General features: G+C 38.8%; 1 pseudogene; it reads left to right on the top strand.

Annotated features, from left to right (window-relative positions):
• The first annotated feature begins 2,236 nt into the window (after nt 1-2,236).
• Rps12-ps12 lies at nt 2,237-2,663 on the top strand (annotated as a pseudogene).
• The last annotated feature ends 6,116 nt before the right edge of the window (nt 2,664-8,779 follow it).

Below are 8,779 nucleotides of genomic sequence, written 5' to 3'. Positions count from 1 at the left end.
ATTCTCTACTCTATTAAAACTTGGTCAGGGAAGAAATAAAGAAAGAATTTAAAGATCTCCTGGAATTCAGTGAAGATGATAACACAACATAGCTTATGGTACACAATGAAATCAGTGCTAAGAGGAAACTTCATGGCACTAAGTGCCCTCTTAAAGAAATTGGAGAGATCCTACACTAGAAACAACCTCACACATGAGAACTCTAGAGGGTTAGAAGGCAGAAGATAGTCATAATCTTGGCCAAAACCAACAAAATAGAAACAAAGAAAACAATACAAAGAATCAGCAATACCAAAAGCTGGTTCTTTGAGTGAATCAACAAGATAGAAAAAAACCCCTACCAAAACTAAATAAAGGGACTAGAGGCAGTATCTGAATTAAAAAAATCAGAAATGAAAAAGGAGACATAAGAACAGAAATAGAGGAAATTTGAAAAAAAAAATGAGATCCTACTACAAAAGCCTGTACTCAACAAAACTAGAAAACTTAGATGAAATAGATAGATTTCTAGACAGATGCCATATGCCTAAGTTAAAGCAAGAGCAGGTAAGCTTTCTAAATAGGCCCATATCCCCTAAGAAATCATTAAAAACCTCTCAACAAGAAAAGGCACAGGGCCAGAAGGCTTTATTGTAGAATTCTACTAGAACTTCAAAGAAGACCTAATAACAATATTCCTCAATCTATTCCATAAAATGGAAACAGAAGGAATACTACATAATTTATTCTATGAAGACACAATTTCTCTGATCCCTAAACCACAAAAGGATTCAACAAAAACGAAAACTTAAGACCAGTTTTGATTATAAATATTGATGGAAAAATACTCAAAATTTTTTTGTAAACAGAATAGAAGCACATGTCAAAACCACCTTTCAACATCAAGTAGAGTTCATTTTAGAGATGCCAGGTTGGTTCAATATACAAAATTTCATTAATGTAATCTACTATATAAACAAATTCAAAGAAATAAATCACATGATCATCTCTTTAGATACTGAAAAGGATTTGACAAATACAATTACCCTTCACGTTAAACATATTGGAGAGATCAAGAATTCAAGTTACGAATCTAAATATAACAAAAGCACTTTAATACAAACCAACAGCCAGTATCAAAATACACATGGAGATAATTGAAGCAAACCTACTAAAATTTGGGCAAGGCAAGGATTTCCCATCTCCCCATATCTATTCAATATAGTATTTGAAGTTCAAACGAGGACATTAAGACACACACACACACACACACACACACACACACACACAAAGATCAAGGGGATGAAAATTGCAAAGAAGAAGGAAATGTATCACTATTGGCAGATGATATGATAGTATACAAAAGTGACCTCAAAAATTCTTCCAGAGAATTTCTATAGCTAATAAGCAACTTCAGTAAAGTGGCTGGATATAAAATTAAGTCAAATAAATCAGTAGCCTTCCTGTATACAAATGATAAACAAGCTGAAAAAGATATAAGGGCAACAACTCTCTTTACAATAGCCTCAAATAATATAAAATATCTTGGGCAAAATTCTAACCAAACAATTGAAAGTCCTGCATGACAATAACTTTAAGTCTCTGAAGAAAGAAAACGAAGAAGGTCTTAGAAAATTGAGAGCTCTCTCATGCTCATGGACTGGCAGAATTAACATAGTAAAAATGGCCACACTACCAAAGGCGATCTACAGATTCAATGCAATCCCCATCAAAATCACAACAGAATTATTCAAAGACATACAGAGAGCATTTGTTAAATTAACCTGGAAAGAGAAAAAAACCCAGGATAGCAAAAAAAAAAAAAAAAAAAAAAAAAAAATCCTAATGATAAAAGAATGGCCTGGGGAATCACCATCCTTTTTCAGGGGCCATATAATGTGACAAGCTAATAACTAGAAAGTGATCATCCTGAAATGGCCTGTTTCAGATTATTATATAATCTTCAACAGGTACACCCTTATTAAGCAAGGCTGTATAGGACTCATTTTAGGAAGGAATCCTGCTATTAATATGCTTTTCCTGTTATTATTAAAGATATATAACAATTACTAAGTATAGCACACCACTTTAGAACAGATCTCCAGAGATCCACGATGATGTAATGTCCTGTAGTAATGTTTCATAAACACATTGATGACTTAAGTCTTAAGAAAGATTCTATAACTTTTTTTTTTCCCCTGCCACTGCCGACTTGCATGGAGGCGGAAGCTCGGGTACGTTCAAGATTCGGCATCACCCGTGATTCACCGCCATGGCCGAGGAAGGCATAGCAGCTGGAGGTGTAATGGACGTCAAGACTGCTCTACAAGAGGTGCTGAAGACAGCCCTCATCCACGATGGCCTAGCATGTGGCATACGCGAAGCTGCCAAAGCCTTAGACAAGCGTCAAGCCCATCTGTGTGTGCTCGCATCCAACTGTGATGAGCCCATGTATGTCAAGCTGGTGGAGGCACTTTGTGCTGAGCATCAAATCAACCTGATAAAGATTGATGACAACAAGAAATTAGGGGAATGGGTAGGCCTCTGTAAAATCGATCGAGAGGGCAAACCACGGAAGGTGGTTGGTTGCAGTTGCGTAGTGGTTAAGGACTATGGCAAAGAATCTCAGGCCAAGGATGTCATCGAGGAATACTTCAAGTGCAAGAAATAAATAAATTTTGGCTCATTAAAAAAAAAAAAAAGAAAGAAAGAAAGAAAGATTCTATAAGAATTCCTAAAATTATATCTGTGATTATTAAGCTCTTTTATAGTTGGACTGCTAGTAGGTCCTTTTCTTTCTTTTTTATTAGATATTTTCTTCATTTTAATTTCAAATGCTATCCCTAATGTCCCCTATACCCTCCTCCCTCCATGGTCCATAAAATACCCACTCCTGTTTCCTGTCCCTGGCATTCCCTTGTACTGAGGCATATGATCTTCACAAGACTAAGGTCCTCTTCTCCCATTAATGGCCTAAAAGGTCATCCTCTGCTACATATTCAACTAGAGACACAAGTTTTGGGGAGTACTGAGTATTTCATATTCTTGCTCCTCCTGTAGGGTTGCAGACCCCTTTACATTCTTGGGTACATTCTATAGCTCCATCATTGGGGGCCTTGTGTTCCATCCTATAGATGACTGTGATCATCCACTTCTGAATTTGACAGGAACTGACATAGCCTCATAAGAGACAGCTATAAGAGGGTCCTGTCAGCAAACTCTTGCTGGAAGATACAATAATGTCAGTGTTTGGTGGTTGCTTATTGAATGGACGCCCTGGTAAGGCAGTCTTTGGATTGTCCTTCCTTCCCTTTCAGCTCCAAACTTTGTCTCTGTAACTCCTTCCATGGGTATTTTGATCCCCATTCTAAGAAAGAACAAATTATCCACACTTTTATCTTCCTTCTTCTTGAGTTTCAAGTGTTTTGCAAATTGTATCTTGGGTATTAAAGTTTCTGGGCTAATATCCACTTATCAGTGAGAGCATATCATGTGAGTTCTTTTGTGATTGGGTTATCTCACCCAGGATGGTATCCTTCAGATACCATCCATTTGCCTAAGAATTTCATTAATTCATTGTTTTTAATAGCTGAGTAGTATTCCATTGTGTAAATGAACCACATATTCTGTATCCATTCCTCTGTTGAGGGACATCTGGGTTCTTTCCAGCTTCTAGCTATTATAAATAAGGCTGTTATGAACACAGTGAAGCATGTGTCCTTATTACAAATTGGAACATCTACTGAGTATATGCCCAAGAGAAGTATTGCTGGATCTTCCTGTCCATGTCCAATTTTCTGAGGAACAGCCAGTCTGATTTCCAGAGTGGTTGTACAAGCTTGCAATCCCACCAACAATGGAGGAGTGTTCCTCTTTCTCCACATCCTCGCCAGCATCTGCTGTCACCTGAATTTTTGACCTTAGCCATTCTGACTGTTGTGAGGTGGAATCTCAGGGTTGGTTTGATTTGCATTTCCCTGATGATTAAGGATGTTGAACATTTTTTCAGGTGCTTCTCAGCAATTCAGTATTCCTCAGTTGAGATTTTTTTATTTAGCTCTGTACCCCATTTTTTACTAGGGTTATATGATTTTCTGGAGTCCAGTTTCTTGAGTTCTTTGTATATATTGGATATTTGTCCCCCATCTGATTTAGGAATGATAAAAATCATTTCCCAATCTGTTGGTGGCCTTTTTGTCTTATTGACTAGTGTCTTTTGCCTTACAGAAGCTTTGCAATTTTATGAGGTCCCATTTTTTGATTCTCAATATTACAACACAAGGCATTGATATTCTGTTCAGGATTTTTTTATCCTAGTGCCCATATCTTCAAGGCTTTTCCCCACTGTCTCCTTTATAAGTTTCAGTGTCTTTGGTTTTATGTGGAATTCATTGAACCATTTAGAACTGAGCTTTGTACAAGGAAATAAGAATGGATCAATTCACATTCTTCTGTATGATAACTGCCAGTTGTGTCAGCACCATTTGTTGAAAATGCTGTCTTTTTTCCCGTGGATGGTTTTAGTTCCTTTGTCAAAGATCAAGTGACCATAGGTGTGTGGGTTCCTTTCTGGATCTTTAATTCTATTCCATTGATCTACCTGTCTGTCACTGTACCAGTACCATGCAGTTTTTATCACAATTGCTCTGTAGTACAGCTTGAGGTTAGGCATGGTGATTCCACCATATGATCTTTTATTGTTGAGAATAGTTTTTGCTATCCTAGGTTTTTTGTTATTCCAGATTATCCAGAGCTTTTGTCCCCGCCGGCAAGAACACACTCAGGACAACCAGAATCTTCTGCGGCAAAGCTTTTATTGCTTACTTATCAGGAGGGAAGACCCCGGACCGGGAAAATGGCGCTGCTTATATAGCCCCCAGCCTGACGTTTCAGCACCTGATGTGGCATGACAGCTCCTGATTCGTTGCTCACACATCACCCCATTACTACGCCACGAGATGGGCAGTGACTAGGCGTGAGTTCACTCTTGCACTTGAGCATGAGGCTTGTTTACTAGTTAGGTGCAGTGGAAGCCAGCACCATCTTATAATGGCGATTGCTCACGGCACGCACATGATTGCTCGCGGCACAGCTCTCCACATCTCCTCCTTTTTATTTTATTAAAATTTGAGGCTGGTCTAGGCCTCTGCAGTCATGTCCATCTGCTGTGGCTCCTGTCTTAGGTCATTCCTCAAATGTCACAGCCTTTCCTGTCATTGGGTAACCATATCGCCACCGGGTCCCGTGTCTTAGGTTTGTCTGTGCATGAGGAAAGTTGCCCATCTCTGGATACTGCAGTACTGTATGACAGTAACTGCTAAATGACCTAGGGCAAACTCTATAAAAGAGGCCCGCCACCAATATCAACTAATTTTTGAGCATAGATAGCCAGATTTCGGGGGAGGCCCCTTGCTCGATGGCTGCAAGTGCTTGAGCAATCACAACCTTGTCATTTGTTTGTTGGGTTCTGAGCTTGCAAACTAAACAGAGCATAAAAACAAGTCCACAGCAGGTGGCAACACCAAATAAACCTACCCCTACCCATTCCTTAAAATAAGAAAAAGCAGATGAAATCCAGGAGGAGAGACCCTCTGTCAATGACAGGTCCACTCGTTTCGAGTTGATCCTGAGAACAGCCGCTCTCAGGGTCTCAAGGGTCTCATCAAGTCTTTCCTGGAAGATACAAAGAAATCTGCCTAGACAGATTAGCAAACATGTAAATATTGATTTTTCCCAAAGGAGGAAATATGCGTGACATCCATTTGCCAGCTTAAAGAACGGGAGCTAATAGTGGAGCAGGACTGATAGCCTAGCCCTTGTAAAGAGTGTGATGACTGAGTTACAGGCCAGGGTTTTGGCCACCAGTGAGAAGAAATAATCATTTTGTCTGCTCCTGTATCTAAAATTCCCTTAAATTTTTCCCTTCTATAACTAACTCCAAGGATGGCCTGGAATCTAAAGGCATTATTAAGTAAGCAGAATCTTTTCCAGTAGAACCAATCCCTCTGGCAGCTTGAGGAATACCAGAGGAAGGAAATCAGCCACGTAGGCTTTGCAAAATTATTAGTTGAGCTATTCTGTCCCCTTGTGAAATAGAAAAGACACCTTGAGTGCCGGAACAGAGAACCTGAAGTTCCCCTTTATAATCCTGATCTCCAACTCCAGGGTGGACAATAAGACCTTGTAGGCTACAAGAGCCTGCCTTGTATATCTCTAATTGAACGACAGTCCTTAGCCCAATGATATCCTTTTCCACATTTAGTACACAATCCTGGTGCTGTCCCTTTTATAGGGGCTCTGCAGTCCTTTTTTAAATGTCCTGGTTTGCCACAACTAAAGCAAAGTTTGAGCTCAGTTGAATCTGAGCGCCTCCTCCCCTGCAGAATGGCTGCTGCCAATCCAGCATTAGTAAGCGGCCCTCCAAGCTCATGGCAAACCTTTAACCAGTCCTGTAACCCCTTACTCTTTCTAGGTGTAATTGCTGATCTGCATTCCTGCTTAGCTTGTTCATAAACCAAGTGTTCAATTAAAGGCATAGCTGCTTCTGGGTCTCCAAATATCCTCCCTGCTGCCTCTGTCATTCTGTCCACAAAGTCTGAGAAGGACTCCTGTGCACCTTGAGTAATCTTGGTCAAATGCCCACTTGCCTCTCACTTCTTAGAGAGTGCCTTCCATGCCTTAACAGTGGCAGCTGAGATCTGAGCGTACTCTCCCCAATGATAATCTGTTTGGTTAGCAGCATGCTGTCCCTGAGGTGGGTTTCTTTTATGGAGCAAAATGTTGTGTATTGTTTATATAGCCAGTCTGTTAGTCTATGTGTTTTTATTGGTGAATTGATTCCAGATTAAGACAACTTCAGACCAACTTCTCTTATGAATATCAATGCAAAAACACTCAATAAAATTCTCCCCAAACTGAAAGGGCTATTAGGTCCTTTTCTGATAGTCAAAACTGCAATGAGAACTGCCAGTTTTCCAAGTGTCACTGGCTAATTGCTCTTAGATAGTAACTAGGCTTTCTCCTACTCAAAGCACATTCCAAGAGGTTGTATAACAATTAACCAAAGGTCATCAGAAGGGAACTAATCGTTTATTATAGGTTCTATGGTAGAAGATAAAATATTGATTGGATTTACCTATACAAAACTTCACTAATATCTTAGTTATGGTTTGATATCTTCAGTGAACCTGTTGATCTGAGACAGTTGATGAACTTTGTAACATGTGGTCAAGTATTCTGAAATACGTATAAGTGCTGAGGGCAAAGAGACGAGGAAAATCGAGAGAGAAGGTTTTGTTTTGTTTTGTTTTTTTGTTTTTGTTTTTTGTTTGTTTTTTTTTTTTTTTTTTTTTTTGCCTTTCTCATCTTAGACTAATTTTTTTCCTTTTCCCCACTTAGAAGAATTTTTCCCTTTCCCCACTTAGGATCTTTCTGCTTTTCCGGTTATATAACTTTCATAGAAAATTTTTTATAACTTAGTAATAACTTCTATAATCACTTCTCTAAATTCCTTCTCTTCCTGTGACATCTGACTAGTAGGCTCAAAGTTAGAGCCCAGCAATTCCTGCTGAGCTAGAACAAAGGCTGCATTGCTTAATCCTCCTCTGTTAGGCTACAGGTGTTAATCACCTAAGCCAGCCTACCCTCAGAAAGACCAAGTACTTTTTAGAAGTTATCATCAGCATTTCAGTACAATTAGAGAGCTAGAAAGCCCTGAGACACTTAGATTTTGAAGCCATTGCCAGGGTCCTACTCTGTGATTCCACTGCTATCCTGCCCTGGGGGCAGGAGGCTCAGGGCAATCCTGGACCTCAAACTCTACTATAGAGCAGTAGTGATAAAAAAAAAAAAAAAAAAAAAAAAAAAAAACTACATGGTATTGATACAGAGACGGACAGATGGATCAGTGGACTAGAACTGAAGAACCAGAAAGAAAACCACACATTTATGGACACTTGATATTTGACAAAGAAGCAAATATATATATATATATATATATATATATATATATATATATATATATATATATATGATGGAAAAAAGAAAGGATTTTCAATAAATGGTGCTGTTCTAATTTGCAGTCTGTATGTTGAAAAATAAAAACAAATCCATACTTATCACCTTGCACAAAGCTCAGTTTCAAGTTGAACAAGATTATCAACATAAAATAAGATACACTGAATCTAATAGAAAATAAACTCATTGACACAGAGAGGGAAATGTCCTAAAAACAACTCCCATGGCTCATGCTCTAAGATCAACAATTCATAAATGTGACCTCATGAAACTGGAAAGCTTCTGTAAGCAAAGAATATAGGCAATGGGACTAATCATCAACCTACAGACTGGAGAAAAAAATCTTAACTAACCTCACATCCGATAAAGGGCTAATATCCAAAATATATAAAGAACTCAAGAAACCTAATAAACCAATCAAATATGGGGTATATATCTAAATAGAGATGTCAAGACAAAAGAGTCTAAAATGGCTAAGGAGCACTTAAAGATATGTTTAAAGTCCTTAGTGCTCAGGTAAATTCAAATCAAAACAACCCTGAGATTGTACTTTACACCAATCAAAATGGCTAAGATCAAAACCTCAGATGACAGCACATGTTGGTGAAAATGTGGAGAAAAAGGAACACTCCTCCAAGGCTGGTGGGACGGAGAGCAGGTACAACTTCTCTGGAAATCAGTGTGGAGATTCCTCAGAACATTGGAAATAGTTCTACTTGAAGACCCAGCTGTACCACTCTTGGGCATATACCAAAATGATGTCCCACCATGCCCAAGGCACATG

This window comes from Mus musculus, chromosome X, assembly GCF_000001635.26.
Source record: "Mus musculus strain C57BL/6J chromosome X, GRCm38.p6 C57BL/6J".
In the NCBI taxonomy this organism is placed as follows: Eukaryota; Metazoa; Chordata; class Mammalia; order Rodentia; family Muridae; genus Mus; species Mus musculus.
The sequence above is the reverse complement of the archived record's forward strand: the minus strand, read 5'-3'. Positions and strand labels throughout refer to the sequence as shown.